Here is a 23,952-nt window from a genome sequence, read left to right as displayed (position 1 = left end):
TTCTTCTTGGGTGGAGTGTCCTGCCATGCGATGCTCTGATATGGGAAGCCGAACCCGAGGCTCAAGTTTCCAATGTCATGACTGCCACATGCACTATCCCCAAGATGTGAAATCAAGGGAGAGGGACTACGTAATTGGGAGAGGCTTCTCTTTGTGGTCCCTGAGACTGACACTAATCCAAAGGCAAGCTGTAGGCAGGTATTTTGGACTTGATGCAAATGTGCATCACAGTCTGTCAGGCACTCTCTCGTTGTGATTGACATATTTACTGTTGACAATACAAGGTGAACCCTGCAGTCCTCTTAGCTATGTGGCCCTTTGCCTCAAGACAACGTTCAGGGTGAGAATAGAATGTGGGATTTTGTTCCAGGTGTGCCTCTGCCTGGGCATTTTTTTTAAAACTCTCTTGAGAATTCTCCAGGCTTCTCTTGACTGACAGCACAGAAGGCTTGTTATCTAAATATGTAAGTCTTCTGGCAACTGGCACATGTATTGTTTATAGACAGGGTTTAAGATCTCGAGTGGGAGGGCTCTTCGTAGCTGTTGGTTCCCTGTACCATCAGAGTTCTTTGTAAGTTTGGGTTCTTCACTGACCAATGAATCCTCTCTGACCAGAGCTGATGAAAGGGCACTAATTCCTGAAATCATAGTAACAAAGGATGGTCTGGAGAGGTTTTTCTCTACTTTGGCAAGGTCCAATATTCTGGCTCATCTAGAAGTTTCTAACATTGCATTCCTCAGGACACGTGGTTTGCAGAATGTTAATGGGTGCCAGGAAAGAACTCTGTAGTCAAATACGTCTGGAACACAGGAGGCCCACGATGCCTCATTCTTGGAGTTTCTTGGTGCATAATAAAAGTTCTGAGATGCTCTGCAGCCGTGATGCTTGCATAACTTCAACCACATGACCCCAAGTAATTGACTGTGGAATTCTTTCCAGTAGCATCTATTGTATCCTTTAACATCTGTTAACATTGTGTAGGATGCATTTTGGAAAGTACTCATATAGGAAAAAGGCTTTCATTCCCTAAACCTGGTTTCCCAAATGTGACCCAGCAACTCTAATTATGGAACGAGAGGAAAAGAAAGACGTGGGACTCGCTTGGAAAAGGCAGGCCAGGAGCCTTGCAAGCAAGTGAGAGGACAGCTGGTGATTTAGCAGCTGGGCACTTATCTGCAAGCCCCAGCTCAGATCCTCGCTGCCCATGATGGCTTCTCTGGTGACCCCATCCCAGAGCCACATCTCTTTCCTGCTCATACCACTCATTGGCTGCTTGACTATACTGACTGTTATACTCATGATGAATAAGCATTTGAAACCGTCTTGAAAAACACAAAATCCAGCCCTTTTCTTTTAAGTGACGGAGAACCAGAGTAGATATTTTAGGTTACTTTTTACATGCGTAGATCACTTCACTACATTTCTGTCTGTACTTGCAATTGCTGGGGAAAGGGGTATGAATTTTGTGAAGACTTTTGATACCTATTACCCAAATTACCTTTCAGAAAAGTTTTACCAATTTACACTTCCAGTTTACACACTTGGCTGTGTATGGAAGTGACTGTCTTGGTGGACAGGACGTACCTTAAAGTTGCTATTATTATTAACTCATTATACGATCATTAGTTTCTGGGAACAGAGAGGAAAAATAGGCTCCCAGCATATCCTAGAGGCTGCCCCCTCCCAACCCCTAGGTAACTCTTGGGCTTTCAGCTGTTGGTGGCTGCTTGGTGATGGTTACTTGGTGATGGCAGGCTGCCATCAGCTGGCTTAGGAATAACCCAGTGCAGCATCCTAGAGCTTCTGGCACTTCTAGAAGTGTTTTCCTGGCCAATTCCCACCTACACACTTTAACTGGGTCTGCACATGGCAGCTTGACAATAGCCTGATATTTACACGTATGATCACCTCGCCCTGCAAATCCAGGGACTACCATCACCAAGGAAGGCGTGCCCAGCAGCCAGGTGTGTCAGATTCTGTTACGGATGTGGGCAACCCATTTGTCAGTCATGCCAGCCCTTCTCATAAAATAGGGCCGAGAAAAGGATTTGTCCCGTGGATCCTGGTATTCCCTAGACCCTATAACACCAGAACTAAGAAAAATAATAAGAATAAAGCTAACATTTATTGAGGCCATCCCCTATCCAAGACCTGTCTAACCACTTTATATGCATTATCCAGTAGCCAAAGGATCATTTAAATCATAAGATTGTGTCACCTGCTTATGAAACTTTTCAAAAGCTTTCCATTAGAACAAAAGAATAAAAGCCAGAGTCCTTCTTATGAACTTCAAAGGCCCTGCATGGTTCTCCCACCCAGGCTCCTACCTACCCTACTGTAACCTACATGAACTCATCCCTCACTCTGCTCTGGACATACTGGACCACCTCATTTTTCCTCAGACATCTCAGGCACACTTTTGCCTCAGGACCTTTGCATATGCTCCCTACCCCCCACACCTAGAATGTTTTGACAACAGATATCTCTGGCTACAGACCTACTTCCTTCTGGTCTGTACTCAAAAGTGACCTTCTCAATGAAGTCTTCTCTGGACATCTTACCAATCTGTTACTCAAATCTTCCTTTCTTGATTGATTGATTTTTTTCATAGCACTTAACATGATTTACATGCTTAATTTATCTGGTGTACTGTTTTCCCCCCTTAGAATGTAAGTCCCTGAGGGGCTTTGTCTCTCTTTGTCACAGTGGTATCACCAGCACTTAGAAGAGTGTCTGGCACATAGTATAGGTGCTCAGTAAGTATTTGTGCATAATGAGTACACTCACCTAATTCTCACATCAGCCCTAGGGGCAAGGGACTATTGTTTTCCTTAGTTTTTCGGATGAAACAACTTAGACTTTGAGAGGTTAAGGAATCATCCCCGCAAGTAGTGGCACTGGGGTTTGAGCCGCCCCACCCCCCCCGCCCCAGCTTAGCCACTCTCCTCCATGCCCCTCAGAGAGGTGTGAGAACTTGGAATCCTCCATGGGCACCTCATGAGGTTCAGCCTCCAAAGGCAAACATCCAAGACTCCTCGAGCCGGGGCCCCAACCTAACTTTCTAAACACGGTGTCTTATGTGCCGCACGTTTCAGCCAAACAGACCACGGTGTTGCCTCTTCTCTGATTTTGCTTACACTGTTCCCTTCCTCTCACCCGGTTCAAATCCTTTGCGTACATCTAGGCTCAAGTCAAATGCCACGTCTCCACGAAGCCCTCTGATGATCGTTCTCTTGTTCAAGATAGTTGCGCGTCAGGATCTTCTTCTTTCTGCAGTGCTTAAGGCAGAGGCCACATCTGTTTGACCTTTGTCTTTTCCACGATGTCGTGCGGAGACTCTCAAGCCCCCAGATCTGTTTACCAAACACACAGACGCCTCTTGCCACAATGGAGTAACATATTCTGAGTGGGGAATATTTTCAAACATGGACGTCCTAGTCCATGAAAATAGAGTTTGGTGCTGAACGAAAAGCTACATTTAGGAAAGAGAAGGACTAGGTGGCTCGTTGACTACATAGAAACCGCCAATCTTCTTAATCAGCACAGTCTAGAAAATCAGTCAAGCCAGGTGTTCGGTTGTTTGACATTTGTAGACAGAACAACAAGTCGTAGATTGAATTTCCTCTGCTCTGTATGAGGGTTTTTGCTGTTACATAAAATGCCCTCAGACATTGAAGGTATCGTACAGATACGAACCTGTTACTTCTTTCAGAAACACATGATCGCTTAAGAGTGTGGGGTGGAGAATGAGAAGCAGGAGAAAGGGAGGGCGTATTGGAAACAGATACACATCAAGTATTTCACACACTCATAAGTAAGAATGCACTTTAAAGCCACATGTGTAACTTTATTTTGCATGTAACAATAGAATTTAGCGTATTGGGTCAGAAGGAGGACTTGGGAGACTCACCCTTTCTGGTGGCTCCCTTTGTAACCTTGGACCGTTGACTCACTGAGTAAGCTTTGTGATCTCAGGGACCGAATGAGGACACTAACATTCACACCCAAATGGGACAGGCGTCTTTTAGACATAAAAGATATTTTAAAATAAAATAAATTGTATATGTGTGTGTGTGTGTGTATATATATATATATATATATATATATATATATAACATTTATGAAAAGACCTTGAGTTTTTAGCATCAAAAATACTGTAAGGAGCCAAATATAGTCCTTCCCCCTGTGAGGTATTACTTGGCATCATTAATTAATTAATTAACTGATTGTTTAATTTAATTACCTGCCACTTTAATCCCATCTACCTACTCCTGCATTGTTCTCACTTCTCCTTCAGTGCCTTCCTTTTCTTGCCCTCCCATCTTTTGCCTGTTGCCTCCTTGCTTCTCCCTCAAAACCCAAACCACAGACTGGTGACTGTGGAGGATAAGGATGGGGATACTGGTTGAACTGGAAGGTGGGGGGCACAGTTAGACTTCGTCTTCCCAAGAAGTCCACCACAGATCCTGCCGAGAGGAACTATGAAATCAATGATAAGAACTTTTATGAACTGCATTATTATTTGTATTGCCAGCACTATTTTCTAAAACTGTATTTTCTAGTAAATCAAAATACGCACTTACAAATGTCTTGGCCAAGGTCTTATACTTTAGGCCAGGAAACGACGAAGGCCAGTCATTTTCAATCCTGACACACCTCTGAATCAAGTCGGTCTTAATTAAACCAAAGTAGTCTTGCCTGAAGCACAAATGCTGACATACCATTAATACACTTTTAAATTGTTTTTCCTCAGCTCTGGGCATAAAGGAAGCTTTAGCATCTGTCTCTGAATCTAGATCCAACCAAACCTGGGTCTCCAGACCGTGATCTTTGTGGACTCTTAATAAAGGTCCATGAAGGAAAATATCTATTGACAAAGTTGATTTTTGAAATACTGGGTGAGACTCAGTTAAACAGGAGTTTTTTTGTTGTTGTTGTTTTTTTTCTGCTAAACTTCTCTGAGTCATTAGCATGCTATGCCAGGCGTGGAGGGGAGAGAGTAGCATGTAACGTTTCCCAAAGTTACTTGACCATGGAATCCCCACTCTTTTTTTTCAGGGCATCTGTAAGACTAGTTTCTGTGGAATACATTTTGGAGAATACTGGTGAGAAGTATAAATTAATGGGAACGACTTCTGCGTGAGAAATATGAACATTAAACACGACTGTTGTGTAGGGGAAGGGGGCATCCATGAAAGAAAACTCCAGGCACCTAAGAGCCTTAGGAGGCAGATTTGAAATGAGAGCCGAGAGACAGCCCAGTGAAGAGATCCTGACTTTCCCAACAGTGCAAGAGAGAAGACAGGACATCGGGTTCTGTTTATTAATTGAATCATAATTAATATGGATTTAATTATAATAAGCGTAAGGTCAGAAGGATTTTCTCATGAAGAACAGAAGACTGTAATCTGTTTTTACATTAACAGGGTGGAACCAAACCTTTTAATTCTCATCTTTCTTGCAGAAATTAACTACCGCTCACTTTCCATGGAAATTCCATGTGATGGCAGCTCTAGGATCTTCAGCTTCAGCGTCTACTTAGATACATTGCTATGGAGACAGATGCCTCATGGGCATCTTTTTGTGTCTCCAGTTGCTCCTGGTCAGAGCGACTGGTCAGGGTGACTGTTCTCGGGGCTGCTGGAGCTGCGACAGCTCAGTACGGATGGCAGATGAGCTCTGATCTGCGGCTCCTCTCCTCCATTCCTAAACTAGTGATTTCACACCTTCCAATTTCCTGTGAGTAAAACTGAACTAACTACTTAAATGGTCCTTTTGAAAATAGGTTCATTTATTGGCTTAATGGCTTAGGGTGCATTCTTTGTAAATTCAGCCCTAAGGGCCCAATCAGAAGATGAAATATGTCTGGCTTGGCCACTGCAGGAATTGATTAAAGGAGGCTCTTGCTTCCTGGTACTCTGCCAAACAGGAATTAAAATGCAAGCAAGATGTCCTCAGCTTTAGCAATTCCACTGAGGGGTTTTCCTCCCACTAAAGTGGAAGGGACTGAGGCCAGTTCAAAAGCAGCACCTCGGCTTAAGAAACAAACAGAAAGTAATAAAGGTTTTCAAAAAGGTGTTATTTAGAAACAGACCTATGTGTTTCCAAATATGGCCACCTTGCAGGGATTAGAATAAAAATTGTGTGGTGCAAAGACTGTCTGGCCAGGTAAAGTTGGGCAAGGTTACTTGGGGTCCTTCTTTCTCTGTAAAAATTGGGAGTAGGATTTGACCATCTAGAAGGCATCCCGGCCACTAGGACTCTGTGACGGAAGCCGTAGGGAGTGAGCTTCCCTCTCTTTGTGGCTCCCGTTGAGACCAGAGGAAGTAGACATTCGCGACTCCAGCTGAAGCAGGTCTCTAAAGACCTCACCTGCCTCTTCTACCACCTATCCCGTCTCCACTGTGATTATGAACTCTGCTTAGCTTCTCAGTTCAATCTAATCCACACTGTTAGAGTGGACCCAAGCACAGAGACAGTAAAAGTTAGGACTCTGAGTTTCAAGTTCAGAAACCCTACTCAAACTGATTTTAAAAGAACAATCATAACAAGAGCAACAGAGAGAGAAAGAGGTTGATTTTATTGTCACTTGTAACTAAAAAGTACAAGAGTAATTTTCCTTCAGGCAGAGCTGTATCCAGGTGCTAATATGGCTGCAACAGCGTTTTCATATGGCTCTTTTGTCCTCTGGTTTGGATTTATTTTCAAGCAGGTTCTCCCTTCATGGGAAGAAGATGGCCACCAGTAGCTCAATACTTATATTGCAGTTTAGCAACCCCAATGGAAAGGGAGTGCTTCTTTCTTCCTCAGTCCCAAGATTCATTTAACATTCCTCAAATGAGTGGTAGGAGATGCAGCAGTGGGTAGGACAGGTGGAGCCTCTGACCTTGCTGGTTGGCACCTCACTGGAGGAACTTAGATGGAGTGTGTATCCCTGAGTCCGTTGCTTTGTTCAGGGGATTGGGATATGCTCTCTAGCCAGGTTAATCTTGAATGACTCCTGCTGCCATCCAGCAAAGCTGATATTTTGGAGGAGAGCTCTCCCTTGTCCCCAGTGTCTCACTATCTAAATGACACTTTCTGTCTTCATCATAAGGCTAGAACTGCATGGGGCAACCTCATTATCTACTCCAGTTTAGGAAGTAATGATAATGATAGTAAATGTTTATTGAATGGCTTTGCATACATTAACACGGGTAATCCTTGCCACAAACCAGAAGTTACATACTCTTTATGATGTCCATTTAAGGTGGAATAAATGGAGGTACAGAGAGGTAGAGAATGTAACTGTGGTGCCCAGGCTATAGGGAACTGTGAGCTGGTACTTACTGAGGATAACATGGCAGTTACTACTCCTTTCCTCCCATCTGATTCCTTTCCCATAGCAAAAGGAGAAGGTGACCTAGAGAGAGTTCAAGGGAAAAAGAGGGTCATGCTTTCTAAGCAGCAACTGCATGAAGTGTGTTTCACCTCATGTAATAGGTATGTTTCTAAAATGTCTTTGAAAATCTCCCTTCTGCAAATCAATTCCTCTTTTCCCTTGATAGTTTTTGATAAAACACCCGATGAGTATCATAGACTCTTTCCCTTTAATGGAATTTTCTTGAATGGATGATGACTTGAAATAATTGGACACTGTTTGGAGCTTGGGAGTCTTTTTATGAGATGGTGGTTTCTGTTACAATGGGTACTGGTTAAAAATGGGTTCTCACCTATAAGCCATCTAGCTCACCCTAACTGATAAGTTGACTCCGTCTTTTATGACTACTGTGCTTGTGTTCTTATAGAATTGGCCACCCTCTAATTTACTCAAAAGTAATAGTATTGATTTGCACCAGTTTTGTGGATTTTTAGTATCTTTTTCCTCAGCTAGGAAACATACCAGTTTCTTCCTAGCCTATCTGTAAAGGTCACTTGTATTCTTGGGATGCTTTTACTAGAATGAACTTGAACTAAAGATCAATCAATGTAATGCTATTCCTGACTAGGTTTGGTGAACCCAGGTGACAGCATCATCTTGAAATGGCCAATTACTGAGCCTCTCAACTAGTTAACGATAGAAAAATGGGGGGAAGTAGATTGTTAGATGCCCACTGGCTTTGACTTACTCTTTGAAATATTGATTCTAACAACTGATTTTTTTATGTTATTGATACAGCAGACCATTTGGATGTGCAGTAAGCCAGCCACCAGATGTGAGGTACTAACCCAGATGAGTAATCATTTTGTAATAGATACATTAAAAAAATTTTGTACTTCCTAAGACTTTTAGAAAAGGCAGACAGAGGTTTTCAAGAAGAACTGACGTTTGTCAGTGGATTAGGAAAATGAAAGATAATATCCACTCTTCCTTTAAAAGAGTTGATGTTTCTTGGAGCTTTGGAAACAGAAGACAAAATGCCTTTGACCATCAGGTCATCAATTTTAGAGGCTGTTGTTTTCTGGGTAGAGTTCAAGATTTGTTATGTTTGACAGTCATTGGTAGCTTCCTTCTGAGTAGAATAGATTTCGAAATTACAAACCACCAGGCAAGCATCAAACTGAATGTGAAAATCAATGACCCATCACAGTTACAAGCATGTAGATGGCCATGGCATGGTGAGTAGACCGTTGCAGAGAAGGAAATGCTTGAGGAAGAACAGACAAGGGCGGCTTTATTGACCCACTTCTTATCTCTGCCTTCTGCTCCTACCACCCTGACCTGTCATTGAAATGTGTCCGTGAATTTAAGTCAAGTGATAACCTGTGACTAATCTGTACGCAGCTCCTAAGCCATTTCCTCTATTTCAGTTAGCAGAGGCATCTGCCTTCAACAACTGCCCTCCCTTCACAGAATCCCTCCTGTCATCCTCATTTACATACGGGCTCATCCTTCCAACAGCTTCTTGTAACCCTGAAGCTCTGTTGGCAAGAAAACTGAGTGCTATTTTTTAAGATCTTCAACTGGAAGCTTGTGGCTGCACAATAGGAAAATCCAGCCTTCTTTTATTATTATTTGTAACAACGGCTACTGTTTCTGTTACGGAACCACGCTTGGGTCCGCTTGCCCATGCAGTATAGCCAACCTACTGACGCAGGGACGTGGTGAAGGAAAGCGCAGCATTTATTGTAGGGCTGCAAGCAAGGAGTCCGGGATGGCTAGTGCTCAAAAAGCCCCAAATCTCTGATGGGTTTCAGCAAAGCATTTATAAAGGCCAGGTGAGGGAGCGGGGTCACAGGGTACGTGTTCAGCTCGTGCACAGTTCTGCGGTTGGTTGATGGTGAGGTAACAGGGCCATGTCGTGGGGTTAACATTATCCATCCTTAGGCGCCAGTAGGTCTGGGGGCTATTGCTCATGATCATCAAGTAGTTAATTTCTTCCGATGGTGGTGGTTTTAGCATCAGTAAACCAACCCAGGATAAGTGTATCAGATACTGTTACCTGGGTACTTCAGACAGGAGCTACAGCAGAGGATATAGGGGAGGGGTCTGTTCTGGGAAGGCCCCGTAGGGTCCTGTGACATTTCTGTGAACACTTTCTATTTGCAGGCACTGTGGTAGCATTTTTAAACCTTGTCTCATAGATTCTCTGGAGGTGTCTGTGAGGTAGACATCGTTCCTCCCATTCTACAGATAAGGAGGAAGAGCTTCAGAGCAATTAATTTCTTCAGAGTGATTTAAGACCAGGTGTGCACTCTCAACAACAGCACAAAAATTAAATTAGAGAGTTACAGTTTTCACCTAGAGATGAGTGTCTCTCTCAGAAGGAATTGGGAAATCCCTCTTTATGAGATCTCTTTAAAAATTTGCTTTTAAATGTTTATTTTAGAATACTTTTAAAGAAAATTGCAAGGATAAGACAGAGAGTTCCTTTATACCCTGACCCCAGTTTCCCCTGCTGTTTACGTGTTACATTGGTTTGATACATTTACATAGTATGATACACTTTTCACAGCTAATGAACCAATATGGCCGCATTATTATTCACTAAATCTCCATAATTTATTTGTATTTCTTGAGTTTTTGCCTGATACCCTTTTTCTTTCTCAGCATCCCATCCGGAATACCACATTTCACTGAGTTATCATGTCTCCTTAGGCTCTTCTAGACTTGACAGCTCCTCAGACCTTGTTTTTGATGACCTTGACAGTTTTGAGGAGTAGTGAGCAGATATTTTGCAGAATATCTATTCATATGGGTTTATCTGATGATCTTCTCTGGTATCTCAAGACTGTTACACAAACACATGATAGCTTCACCAGGAGAACTTCTTGAACTAGCTTTAAATTGTCAGAGCCTAGGCACGCAGATGAGGACAGGAATTTAGGCAAAGTATACATACGTACAGCAAGGACAACTACATTCTGTTGGGTGAATGAATGGGACACATTTCATCAGAAATCCTTCACCCCAGAAAACTCTCTCTCTCTCTCTGTCTCTCTCTCACACACATACACACACTGTGTGACAGGTATTTATGAGAAAGTTAGAAATTTACAGAATAATAAGGTGGGTGAAGCCATGATTTCAGTTAATGATAAAATTGTCATTGTAAATGGCATGTTTGTGGCCAAGAAAAACAGATGTCCGTATAACAGTTTGGAGCCATCCAATGCATAAAGCAATTTGTAGGTAATCTGCTAAGCAGATATAGTATCAAAATGTATTCATTGTCAATTGGACATACATCCAGGCTGCATGTCTAATTGACTGGTTAATTTCCAGTGTGTCTCAGGAGCTACTAAACATGGTTTAAAATGGAGCCCTTGGTACTTCACCTAATATTGATGAACAAAGGAACAGATTCCTCCGCATGTTCAAAGTACAGAGAGGTCAGGGTGCTGTGTTCTGTATGTAAAATCAGGTACCTCATCAAGCTGTTGTTGACTCAGTCTGAATTGGTAACGCAATGGTGAAATAATGTATCATCCCATTTAAATGGCTGGCAACTGAAACTATTGTAAAAAAAAAAAAAAAAGACCTCTGTCACCAAGACTGGAGACAGAGAAAAAAACCTCATCAGTAAAGCATTTTATGATGGTTTTCTATAAAACACACCTGATTTTGGCCATTTGAGCAGATGACAAGGTCCCTCCCCATCTTTCTTCCCCAGCTCCTGGCTTCCAGGAGATTCTGTCTCAACTCTTGGTGTCCAGTTGAAAGTTCTTCTCAATTTCAACCCTGGACCATGTCCATTCTTTGTCTCCCACTTTGATAACTGCAAATAAAAAGAATGATTCCAATTCCTTTCTGAAAGACGAAAGAATATGCGTTAGAATCAATAGACAAGATTCATTGCAAGAGGAACATGATCCTCTGAAGCAGCGGTCAAGGTGATTTTTCTAAGCACCCCACTGACAGCCATAGGCTCCTGTTTGCAGTTCTCTGCCACTGCTCCCCAGCTGCCCTTGGCTCCAGGTGTATCCATGATCCTGGAATGCAGCCAGAGAAAGAGCTGGAAGAGGTGGGAGTGCTCTGATGGTTGAGCAATGTGAGGGCTTTATCCTCCCCTCAGGGCTCTCAATATGCTTCATGGCACTTGGATTTTGAAGCGCCTCATCGTCTGGAAGCCTGCACCGCATCAGAAGTTGGAAAGCAGCCTGTTATTGATTGCAGCTGCATCCTTATTTGGCGGAGGAAGAACGGTGTAGAAAGCAAATGTGGTCCCATTTGGCAAGGACACCTTCCAGGTGAACAACAATCAGGAAAGATGTCTAGAGGCAAGGTTACGAGCCACAGAGACAGAACTGACAGGCCCAGGGTAGATAATAAGTGCCTTGTCTTTTAAAGGGAACCTCCCTCTCAGAAGTTTTGGGAACCAAAACCAGATTTCTGTGTACCTTTTACTTATTAGGTCCTAGGACAAATGTGTGCGTGTGCGTGTGTGTGCATGTGTGTGTGTGTGCATGTGTGTGTGTGTGCATGTGTGTGTGTGTGCATGTGTGTGCATGTGTGTGTGCGTGTGTGTGTGTGTGTGTATTATAAGCCCTTAACAAGCTTGCCTCGACTCCACACACACTGGTGTTTCAGAGGCTCAGTGTATTTCACACATGTCATCAAATGCTATCTCGCTTGTTAGAGAAAACAAGTATTCTAGTGTTCGTGCTTCTCCACATCTGAACTGGGCCTATAGGACCGCATTCGGGGCTTCACCGTGGAGGTGTCCACCACTCACAAAACCCCTGAAGATTCCTGAGATGATGATCTGCCCTTTGGCTGAAGCACACATTCACATTTTTTCCTGCAAAGTTTGAACTACCTGCTGAGTGGACTTAACTGCCGGAGCAGCAGGCACATCACGGGGAAGTTTTGTTGTAGAAGAACAGCAGCGCTTAAGGTAGAATCGTGACTTGATTTCTTTGTTGGAAACAGGAAGTCCTGAAATGTATCCATTTGCTGGATTGAAAATGGCAACGGAGAGAAAGTCAAGAGGACTTCGAGTTAAATGTGGAAGATCACATACAAAGTGTGTACCTTCTTTCCTGTTGTAAATGTCACTGAAACCGAGGAAGCCGAGGAAGGGAATTTATCAAGTGGAAACTAATAAGAACCAAGAGAACAAAAGAAGAGACAATAGGAGGCAAAAGATAACAGATTTTTGAAAAATGGGAGTGGATTAAGGAGTAGTGACTGACTGAGCAAAGCAGAGGACTGTATGTGGTGTGTGCCCGCAGATGTCTCACTGCATGAGTTAGACACCCAGTATCTTGGGAAGCAGGAGAGAGGCATAGGACTGAAAGCAGGTGGATTGATAGAAAATGTTGTACTACGCATCTGGATTCCCAGGTTTTTTTCCGGGTCCTCACAACCAGGTGTTTTCTCCTCCACCTGCCCCAGTGTACGCGTGCGCGTGCACGCACGCACGCGCGCACACACACACACACACACACACACACACACACCCCATAGACAGAAATTTATTCCTTGGAAAAACTTAACCATAGGAACAGAACCAAGCAAAACAGAACTGAACTACAAAGTGGAACCAAGCATAGCAGAAAAAGTAGACATAGGTGAGGCTGAATTTGGGGCAGGGGAGCTAAGTGAAAGCCTGCAGAACTGAGAGACCCAGTCCTAGATCTCCACAGACAAGCATACAGCCAAGTAAGAGATGCAAGGATTTGCCAGTAAAGAAACTGAACAGCTACAGAGAAAAGTCTTACAGATATTGGTACACAAAGACCCTGAAATGTTTTCACTCAATTCACTGCTCAATCACCCTATGGTAAAGACTGCCAGTCTACAAGCCCCACCTACTTACACAAAATTGAAGTTTTAGTGCCTCCTCCAAATATTGCCTAACATTTGAGGAAAATCTTCAACATGAAAGACTGAGACCAGTATAACAAACAGAAGAAAGGAACTGGGATGAGAGTGATGTGAGTGGAAAAAGAAATGCTGAAGAAAATACACACGTATACACACACACATTTACCTCAGGGAGATACAAGGATATATTGCCTCCCTGCCCTGGGAACAGGAACAATCAATTAAAAAAAAAAAAAGATTGCTAAAATTAAAAATTCAATTCAAAGTTTTGAAAATAAAGTTGAGAAAATAGTCTAGAAGACAGAATCAAAGGACAATGAGAAGAAAATTCAAGAAAAAGATAAGAAAATTAGAAATCCAATGTTACATTTAAAAAATTCAACACGTAGAAATTCCAGAAGAAAAGTGAGTAAATGAAGAAGTAATACAAAAAAATTGCCCAGAACTGAGTAACATCAGTTTCCAGATTGAAATGGCTCATGGGCAATGCCCAACACAGTGAATAAAAGAAAACCCACACCAAATACAGTATGATAAAATTTCAGATACCGGATATACAGAGAAGATCCTAAAATCAGAATGAAGTTGGCTCAGAAGACAACAAAAGGACATTACAAACATTCCGAGGAAGCATGTCTTCACCTTCAAATTCCAAATCCTCCCAGGTCTTTTTCTTTAAAGATGTCTTTTTTTTTTTTTTTTTTTTTGATGTGGACCATTTTTAAAGTCTTCATTGAATTTGTTACAGTATTGCTTCTGTTTTCTGTTTTGGTTTTTTGGCCGCGAGGCATGTGGGATCTTAGCTCCCCAACCAGGGATTGAACCCGCACCCCCTGCATTGGAAGGTAAAGTCTTAACCCCTGGACTGCCAGGGAAGTCCCATCCTCCCAGGTCTTGATCAAGTGAGAGAGTAGCATTAAAAATATTTTCAGATATGCAGGGACTCAAAAAGCTTACCTCCTAGGCCCTGTTACTCAGAAAAGTACTGGAAGATGTGCTCTTGCTAAACAAGGTAGTAAACAAGAAAGCTCAAGACACGAAACCAAGAAATAGGCCACTGAGTAAAAAATGAGATGAAGAGAAGTCCCAGAACAGTTAGAGACCTGGCCTAGACGGCAAATGCTCAGATTTGGGCAGGAAGATGAGGGCTCCAGGAAAGAGTTGGAGCTGATAGATTATCAGATGCATTTGACAACGTGGAGAATTGTGTGTGTGTGTGTGTGTGTGTGTGTGTGTGTGTTGGGGAAGGGGTGGTAGAGTAGATCTTTCAGAGCCATAGGGAAGAGGTACTGATCAGCACATAAGAAAATTAATCAAGTAAAAAAAAAAAAAGACAACATACACTCCAGCAAACATAAAAAGAAAGGAAAATTTGCTGAGCAGAGAACAATATTCACATAGTCATAAAATATAAACACACAGTCTGACTTAACCAAAAAAATGTGGATAGAAATAATTTTAAAGGACAGGCTTATGAGTGAGACTTTGTGTGTTAGTGTCTGTGAGGAGGGGTGCTAGCCTTTATCTGCTGGAATATAAGTAGTCAGTGCCTCAAATTGATAACATGAAAAAATAAAATCAGTGCATTATGAAATTAAGGAGGTATATTCTAGAAAAAACAGCTAAGCGTGTCAAAAGTAGCTGCTGTTGGGAAAGAGAATAGATACTTTCTCTTATAAGCCCTTTTCTACTATTTGGCTTTTAACGATGTTTATGTATTGCTTTGATAAAAATCAAAGTTCATTAAAAATAAAGAGCATGGATAAAATTTTTTAAAAAGGTATTGAATAGATCTATGCCACTGATGACTGGTTCTTATCCGCGGCATAGAAGTCCAGGATAAATTAAAAAGTGGAATATGCTGCATTTTTTAAAAAACAAGCATCTGAAGATGTCAGACTATTCAGTCATACTTTGCTGAATTTTATTGGGGCAGGAAGCAGAGAATATGTTATAATGACCTTTTTGCATTTGGAAATTCTTGAAGATCTCTGATTATATCCCTATGAATGTCAAAGATTTATTGAACTAAATCCAAACTAACAAAGCAAATAAATTATGAAGAGATTTTTTGGCATTAAGGAGAATTCCTTTGTTTTTTTGAAGTGTTTGTGAGAACTCCTTAAAATAGCAGCCTCCTCTGGTGCACTGAAGTTTTAGTAGATATCAACCTCTAGCAAGAATCTAGGGAAGATCAAAAGAAGAGATATTTAAATCTAAAAAGCTAGGAGTTGCTGCTGTTCCTTGATTTCTCAGGAGATAAGATAAAGCAGCTCTGGCGCGCAGTGTGAGTTAACAGAAGACTTCCTTCGCCAAAGTTTGACATCTGTGCCGCTTGTGAGGAGCAGACCCACGGCTTTATTAAGCAGGGGGCATATTTACAATCGTTGAGTGCAATGACCAAACATGTGAACTCTTCCCAGCTTGACTTGGAAACTGCTGAGATTAAGAAACTTCCAAACCACTGAAAACATTTTTTTAAAGAAAGAAAAATCAGTCCCCTTGAACAGAGCTAAAGGTGAAATTTACATCACTTTGGAAAAATTTCTGGCCCTTCTTGTTGCAAAAATAATGTAACTGTGAGAGTTGCCTTCACTGGCAGGAAAGTAGCAACCTGTACTGTCTTGAGGAAGTAAACACGAAGGGTAGGTCGTCTTGAAGCCTCATTAGGCAAAGCTCGCTTAAGACTAGGTCCCCAGGGCTCTGTGAGTGGCTGGCGATAGCCAGCCCCTTTTCTGTCACCTGAGCCTGAAAATTCATCCGCAAGTGATAAGATGACGGAGCTGGTTAAAGAGCGAGGCTGAGAACAGCTCCCTCTCGGTGCATTTTCTCACCTTTGTTGACTTCTAGAAAGCTACCGCCTCTGCCATCAGTACCTCCAGCACATCCTAATGTCTACTCGAGGCATCCCCGTCCCCACCCCCAGGTGGGCCGATGCATCCAGTTCCCCCAGAGTGTTTGGGGAAAAGGAGAACAAGAAAATCGAAGCAGCAGCCTTTTTTGTTGCCATTGCAGAACAGAAGGACATTTCAGAGTCTTTAAGGCATCTCACCAGGGAGAGAAGATTCCAGTGTAGCAGGAAGGAGGCCGGCAGTGTTCTGCGGCAGATTTAGATTTACACAGGGCCGGTGAGAAGCAGCCGCGGGCTCTGTCGGTGCCGAAAGGACGTATGAGCCCTGAGCGGCAGCTGGGCAGCCTCTTCTTGCAGGGAACCTAAGAAGAGGCCTTCCCGCCTAGTTTCCCTGTGAACCTGGGCAGCCCCTCCCTCCCCCACCCCTTCCCTTGCTAATTTCAAAGGCCCTCACAGATGCCAAGGCCAGCAGCCAAAGCTGGCTGAGAAAGTTCAGCAAGAGAAGAGCTCGAATGATTCGGGATGATGATTCCTTCTCCTTCGTCTGCTGGGTATTAATAATAGTCACTGCTTCATGGGGTTGTTGTGAGGATTAAAGGAGCTATTAATTAAGTGGAAGATGATTAGAAGGATGTGTGACCGAAAGAGTGTTAGCCAGTCTTTAGTCATAGTAGCTGTGGCAGTATTCAAAAGATCAGCAAGAACGTGAGAGATGAAATTACACTTTATCTAAGGAGGCAGTTGGGTGACCAGATGACTCGATATTATCACAGCTTTGAATGAGGACTTCGGTGCTGGAGGAAATGGGTCAACAGAGCCCTGCAAATGAAGCCTAGAGAGGTTACAGAAACTGAGCCCATCGGAAGTTGGCTGTTGATTACAGAACCATTGAATGTAGGAGAATAAGTGTTACTGATTTATTCATTTATGAATATTTTGGAGACTTTGGCCCAAAGCCTTCTTGAACAGTTGAGAACATTGAGGGGTCAGGTTAGATCAACTTTTCCTAAGGACATGCCCCTCAAGAAAGTAGAAAGCCTTCGTCTTTCATTCCACAGTGTCCTCCTATGAAAAAAAAGGTTGCAGGATGGAAAGCCCACTCTTGCTCAGTTTGTAGCCAGTTTTGAGCCTTGACAGTGATACAGGTGGGACACAGTCTGGCTCCTTTAAACAAAGGTAGAGCAGGTGATTTCGTTACACATGTAAAACTTGGTCAGGTATGCTACCTACCTCTTAGAATTGTGAGGATTCAAAGGTGCTTGACCCAGAACCAGGTAACTGGTCAATAAATGTTGATTTATCCCCCTCCTGAGAGGGATTCATAGTAGTTTCTGTGGAATGCAAATAGTATTGTCAGAATTGAAATTTGCACACAGTACTCTCAGACTCCAACGCCTGCTCCCAAACTCAACTATAACGTAGGCAACTGTGGTGCAAAGCAGAATCGAAGCAGAGAGAGAGATGCGAAAAAGTTGTAGCTCTGTGTCCCAAGTACTGCTCAAGCGCTTACATGAGATTCCAAACTTAAGAGAGTAAATTAAATCCTTACGTTGGCACTGTGGTTGCAATGAGACGCTAATATATATTGCTTTTGTATCCATTCTGGACTGGTCTGAATTGCCAGTATCCTGTTCAGTGCACAGGGAGCCCAAGGGAGAAGCCCCGAGTGACGGAGATTGGCCCAGGCGTGTTGGGAGGTAGAAAGTGGGAACTGGCTCCTGACCTTCAGCTGCGATTCCCCAGGCAGTCACTTAGCTTGTGAGAACCACAGTGCATTCAGCAAAAGTCTTCTTTTGTCAAGGATGAATGGGAAGAATCCCGCTGGAAAAAGATGGCAGCTCTTAATATCAGGAGCTGCAGAACTGGTACGCTGAAGAGGTGAAAAAAAAACTCTTATGTGCCATTAAACAATTTGCATCCTTGGAACAGGGCTGGATCCAGAAACTTCTACTATACGTTTCTGGAGATCTGGTGTCTTTCCCAAAAATGCATGTGCCCCTCCCCTACCATAGCTCAGCATTCATTCATGCAACAAACACTACTACATGCCAAGTGGAGTTCTAGGTGCTAAGGAAATGACAGTGTTTTGTTGTTGTTTTCTTTTGTTTTAATGTGGACAAAGCTCATGGGTCTTATATTCTAGAGAAGACAGACAACAAACAAGGAAAGAAATACATAATAAAATACCAGGCTATGGTGTGGAGAAAAGGTAAGCAGGGTAAGACATAGGAAATGTTTGGAGATAGCTGTTATAAACTGGGCTGTCAGGGAAGGGCTTTCTGATGGATGATCTTTGATCAGAGAATGATGGGAATGAGCAAGCAGGTATCTGGGGAAAGAGAATTCCAGGAGATGGGAAGGCAAGTGCAAAAGCCCTGAGGCAGACACGTGAGGGATGTGGGCTGGGGCTGGGGTAGTCGGAGCAGAGACGGCAAGAAGGAAAATGCAGGAGATAAGATCAGACAGAGGCAGAAAGCAGAGCAGGCGGGACTTGATGGCAGGGAAGCTTGACTTGTCTTCTGCGAGAAAAAGTCTCACTTCTCATTTATGTTTTAATAGTATCATTTCATCCAAGATGAAGGCCAGAATGTTTGATTCCTAAACATTCCAAAAGGAACAGTTCATTAGTGCAGAAAAGGAGCCAGTAAAGAGGAGGGTACCTTGTAGGAGAGGTGTGTTTACATTCCTTCAGATTTTAAGTGAACATAATTCCTACACAATAGAGGTCTGCTTTCAAGCACGATAGGATAGCTGTCCATCAACCCCTCTCTGCTGTGGGGATACAAAAGGAGGAGAAATTGTACATAGAAAGTTCAAAATAAGCAGGGGTTTGTTTGACTAATGTCTGAAAAAGTCATGTAAAAATTAACTAGTGTCGATGGCAGGGCAATAGATAAAGGAGGCAGGAGTCCAGTGGTTGGCCTGGGAAAGCCACACCAGTATTAAAAACTTCCTAGAAATGGCCCACAAAGTGGGTAATCCACAGGTGAGTAACAGGCGACTGAAATACAACAGTTAAGAGAGCAGTTTTGATGAACAACCTCCAAAGCTTTTTAAGCGATTTTTTCAAAAGAAAACAAATTGGCTTGAGCCTCCTCCTAAAATAGGCAGGTATCTAGCAAACTATTGATATAATGATCTTGGGAGGTTAACACAAGCCTTGCTCTGGCCTTTTGCTTCTTGTTGCTCTCCTTGTAAAACCGTGGTCTCTGGAGTGTTGATTAGGAATAGCTTTGCTTTTAACGGTTCAGAATCCTCCCAATACTGTGGGCTTGATGTGGAGAAACCCTTCGTATTATGACACCTTTGGACCTTTGAATCTCTGAGCCACCAACGTGTACAGTCCTGATACCTCGACTCTTGTGCTATCGTCATTCTCAGTCCTGAAACACAGGAACTGGGTCTACAGAGCCCAGACTCTGGAATCGAGCTGCCCGTATTTAGACCTTGGCACTGAACCCTGGCTCTGTATTTACTGGTTGGGCTTGGATGTACCTAGATTTCCTCATGCATAAAATGAGGGAAAATAATAGGGTACTTGTAGGAGCTCAGTGTAAATACAGACACACACACACACAGTGGTGTGTGATAAAAAGAGTTCCTTAATGCTAGTTATTCATATAATTAGTGATATCAGCTTATAGTTTGGTTATTTTTCTTTAATTCCTTCCTTCCCCTTTTTCTTTTCTTCTTCCTTCTTCTAAGATTTCTCTCTTGTTGTTTGTTTCTTCTTTTCCCTTATTACCATCATTAATCTTCATCCTGTCATTATTGTTATTGTATCCCAAGAATAGGCTGTAGACCCACTTGATTTTGGCAAATAATATGGCAGCATGATGGTGAGTGGAATGTAGGCGGAGTCAATGCTAGTACTTTACAGATGACACAGAGGCTAATAAACACACCCTCTTACAATCCCTGGCCCAGAAGGAAGGTGGGTGGAGGAAGGGGCGAGGGAGGGGAGGCGTGAAAGGGGAGGACAGAGGGGGAAGGTGGAAAGAGAATAGGGCGAAGAAGAGCCACAGAAAATCCCGAGGGGGACAATACCCACAATGTACAGAACATAAACATGAATTATTTCCTGAAGTGCTTTACCGTCTTATCATGGGGATAATTCATCCTTGATTGTAAGCACTACTGCAGTTAACACTTCAACATAAATACGTGCATCAGGAAAACCTGCTTTTGTATGAATGAGGCCCTTATGGGCCACCGTAAAGGTTGGGAAGATGGAAAAATGGAGTGGGAGGTGGAGACCAAGAGAACATTGGAAGCTTTAGGGAAATGGATGAGCAGGTTGATACAATATCAGCTAATGGGGTGCATCTGAGGCAGATAAAAAGAGCACTGACTCACAGGAGGAAAGTCAGAAAACGCTCCATCTTTGGGCAGCAGCCGTGTCATCTTGGCCATGACGAGCTACAGTATGTCTTGCTGGCAGTACATTTTACAGTGCTGGATGGCATCGGTGAGAGTGAAGAATCCTTATTTTGGTTTTCAGGTGACGCCAGGTACTGCAGAGAGAGACGTTTTCTTCTGGAACTGGGGAGATGGACCTGAAACCCAGAAAAAACTGAGCCATTACCTAGAGATAAAGGGATGAACTCCCTGGCTGGGAGAGGGGTAGGGAAATGGACAACCAGGCTGGGACTCAGACTCACACCATCCCACTGAGCGCCAGGGTGCTTCATCCGTCTCCCGACCGGAGTGTGCGTCTTCTCGCTTGCTTACATCCTGGTCCTGGAACCTGACCTGCGGCCGAAGGAGAGGTAAGGTTCTGCCCCATCTCACCATGTGAGCTTGGACAAATTGCTTACCCCTTCAACAGCTCAGCCTCCTAATCTGCAAAACGGGCGATGGAAGAGTGCCTTCAGATCAGGTTAGTGTTATTAAACGGTGTCCTTTGGAAGCGCTTCAAGGACAAAGGTCTCGGGACAGGGAGAGTGGGAAAAGGTTGTGTTTCAGTTTTCCTTACATCCACATTCATCCCCTGCCCCGCCGCCACCGTGGAGAACAGCTTTTTCTTGCATGAACTGTTTGTTTGCACTGCAGGGCAATGTTAGGTCTGCGAAAGGCTTTTCAAGGCTAAGATTGAAAACCCACCGGCGTCGGCCATCTCTAGGACTGCTTCTGCCTCTTATTTTCTGTTTCTGTTTTTCATGAGGTGACATGAGAGTACCTTGTGCTGAACACATGGCGGCAAAAAGGCCCAGAGAGAAGTAAATTGGAAAAATGAGTGTGTGGAGGGTACCAGGGCTTTGGCTGAGGGAACCCCCAGGGCTTGCTTAGGAAGAGGCAGAGGAAGGGTCCGCGTCTCGCTGGAAGGGGTCGTTCTCCCCTACCCGCCACACAGTGGTCTCTCGCAAATGCAAAATTAATTCCTCCTACTTTAGATTACGGGAAGAATCCAGTTTGGAGCACCTACTTCTTACTAAGAGTGTGCTATGTAGTCTGTAATTTAAGATATATTACCAAAGACAGTATGATAAAAATAGGTGCTGCTAATTGCCCTAATTGGGATACACTTTGCAGGGCTGGTTCCCTGCAGGGATGGTTGCCGTAAATGCTCAGCTTTCTTTATCGCCAGTGGGCGGCAGAGCGTCAGATATTAGCATGTTGTTATAATAGGTTACCATTGAGATTACTGGTGTTCAAAATATGTGGATGCTAGAAATCTCATATTATAAAAACCCCTCTTGTAATTGCACAGAGCACCGCAGTCCAGGGAACTCAGCAGTCTGTACTCTTCACAGTGGTGCCTGAAGCTTGACTCTGAAACTGCCCTTTATCTGGCGGTGGATCCTGCGATAGCCTGATTCATCCTCTAAAATGAACAGAATCTCCGCTTCCAGAACACCGTCACTTTGGCGTATGCAAGGGCACGGTCAGAACAACTAAGAGGGCAAAGTTTGGGGAGTTCATCCAGTTTATAGAGCAGGTTGTACGCCTCTTTTGTTCCTTTGCAGACTTTGGTTTGAGGCCTGTTTCTGATAGAACCTGGGAGCCAAGTTTTGGGGGCAGAAACTTACATGTTTGCCACTCACAGTGGTGGATGCCACCAGCAGCGTAGTTATCACCTAGGAGTTTGTTAGAAATACAGAATCGGGCCCACGCCAGACCTACTGAATCAAAGTCAGTATTTTAATGGGATCCCAGGCGACTCATGCACATTCTGTTACAGACTTCACCTACCTCTGACTCTAGTTGTTGATACCAAAAAGAATCCAATAATTGTGAAGCATGAGATTGGTTTAGGCCAGTTTGCAACAGAAAGGAGAGTTTCCAAGGATTTTATGCTGAGAGGAGCTGGGAAGGAAGAGGGAAGGAGAAGCAGGGACGGACGTAAAGCTTAGTGAAGGTTGCAAACTCACATGCTTCCATGGACAAGGCCAGTATGGGAAACAAGGAAAGTGGGCGTGATAGGAACTACTGCGACCTGGAGAATTTGTGCCGCTTTCAAACACAGCCATCACTGCTCCGCTCTGGACGGTTGCCACACAGAAATGTGGGCCCAGCATTGTCAGACCTTCTGACTTTTTCAAGAGCCTGGAACATACATTTTAATGGGAAATTCTCTCATTTTTATTCAGTGAGGCCCAGTAGACTAAATCTAATTCTATCAGCTAATAACAGCTGAGCTTACACAGTCACTAACTGCTTAAAAGGGCTGTGGCAAGTCACTTCTCTCTATTTCTATTTGTGCATTCCTTTCATGGGTTATTATTAGAGAACATGTAATTTCCCAAATCCATGAGGATAATAATGACGTGCTTGGGAGACCTGAGCCAAAGGCTCTGAGCATACATCGCTGGTTTCAGGTGGAGATGATATCCCTTGGAAAGCTGGAAACCTGCCGTTTTCTTACGGGGTCTCGATTTTCTGATGGTGAATCCAAGGGTTTGGAAAACACGCTACTTAACCATCCATTGCTATGTGAACAGGTGGCTACTATAAGCTTTGCAATTTGGTGTTATGTAACTGAGTTCAGAGTTGAGGTGTTTGATTGATAGAACTTTATTTCTCTAGGGAGACACCAGGCATTGGGAGTGAGCAGTGGTAGAGGGTGGGAGGGCTCGGAACCCCCAGGTGAATGCAGTGAGCTGCTTCCCTGGGGATGTGCCTCAGAATTGACCATTTTCAAGGCTTTGTCTAAAGATCACCTCCATTAAAATCGCTTGGAGTGTATTTTGAAATGCAGAATCCCAGGTGTGATTACAAATCTGTTAAATAAAAATCCAGGGAATGAAGCTATGAAGAAATTTTAACAGACACTCCAGATCATTTTTATAATAATAAATATAATTTATATAATTATTTATATTTATATAATTTATAAAATTGTAGGGCAATAGCATTTCAATGAGATAATGCTAGGTGGTAGCTGATTGTTCTCCATTTCTACTGAAGATAGAGTAAAAAGAAATGCACTTAATCTGCTGCAAAAAGAATGAGACCGTGTTGGACAATAGGATTGAGATCCTTGAATGACAGTATCATGCCAGTGAGAGAGCACCCCTGACTTAGACCAGGTCCATATGTTGTCCTGTAAGCCAGTTCTCTGGGAGGAAAAATACTATGACTTGTAGTGTCTCCCTATTTCTGTGGTGCAAATACTCCCATCATGGCCAATTTCTTGCTACCAACATGTCATCACTGAATGGGAAGTTGGGAAGGGACATGAAGAATTGGCTCTCATGAGCCTGTGCCAGCTGGCTCTAGCCGACCACAGGCAGCCCCTCACAAAGCAGTCCCAGAGGAAAATGTAAGTGCATGGAACAGTTAATGCTATCAGTACATACAGGAATTAGATATAAATGTAGCTATGCATCTAAATATAATTATATATATAAA

At 43.2% G+C, this 23,952-nt stretch overlaps 1 long non-coding RNA gene across 1 annotated transcript; it reads right to left on the bottom strand.

Annotated features, from left to right (window-relative positions):
• Positions 1-6,648: 6,648 nt before the first annotated feature.
• On the bottom strand, positions 6,649-23,274 carry LOC132593782 (uncharacterized). The gene is made up of 5 exons (XR_009559612.1): positions 20,763-23,274; positions 20,458-20,657; positions 17,332-17,971; positions 11,040-11,199; positions 6,649-7,403 (listed from the first exon to the last, which is right to left on the bottom strand). It is a non-coding gene; the product is annotated as an uncharacterized lncRNA (long non-coding RNA).
• Between the last annotated feature and the right edge of the window lie 678 nt (positions 23,275-23,952).

Source organism: Globicephala melas, chromosome 17 (assembly GCF_963455315.2).
Source record: "Globicephala melas chromosome 17, mGloMel1.2, whole genome shotgun sequence".
Classification (NCBI taxonomy): Eukaryota; Metazoa; Chordata; class Mammalia; order Artiodactyla; family Delphinidae; genus Globicephala; species Globicephala melas.
Note: the sequence above shows the minus strand (reverse complement) of the source record. Positions and strands in the feature narration are given on the sequence as shown.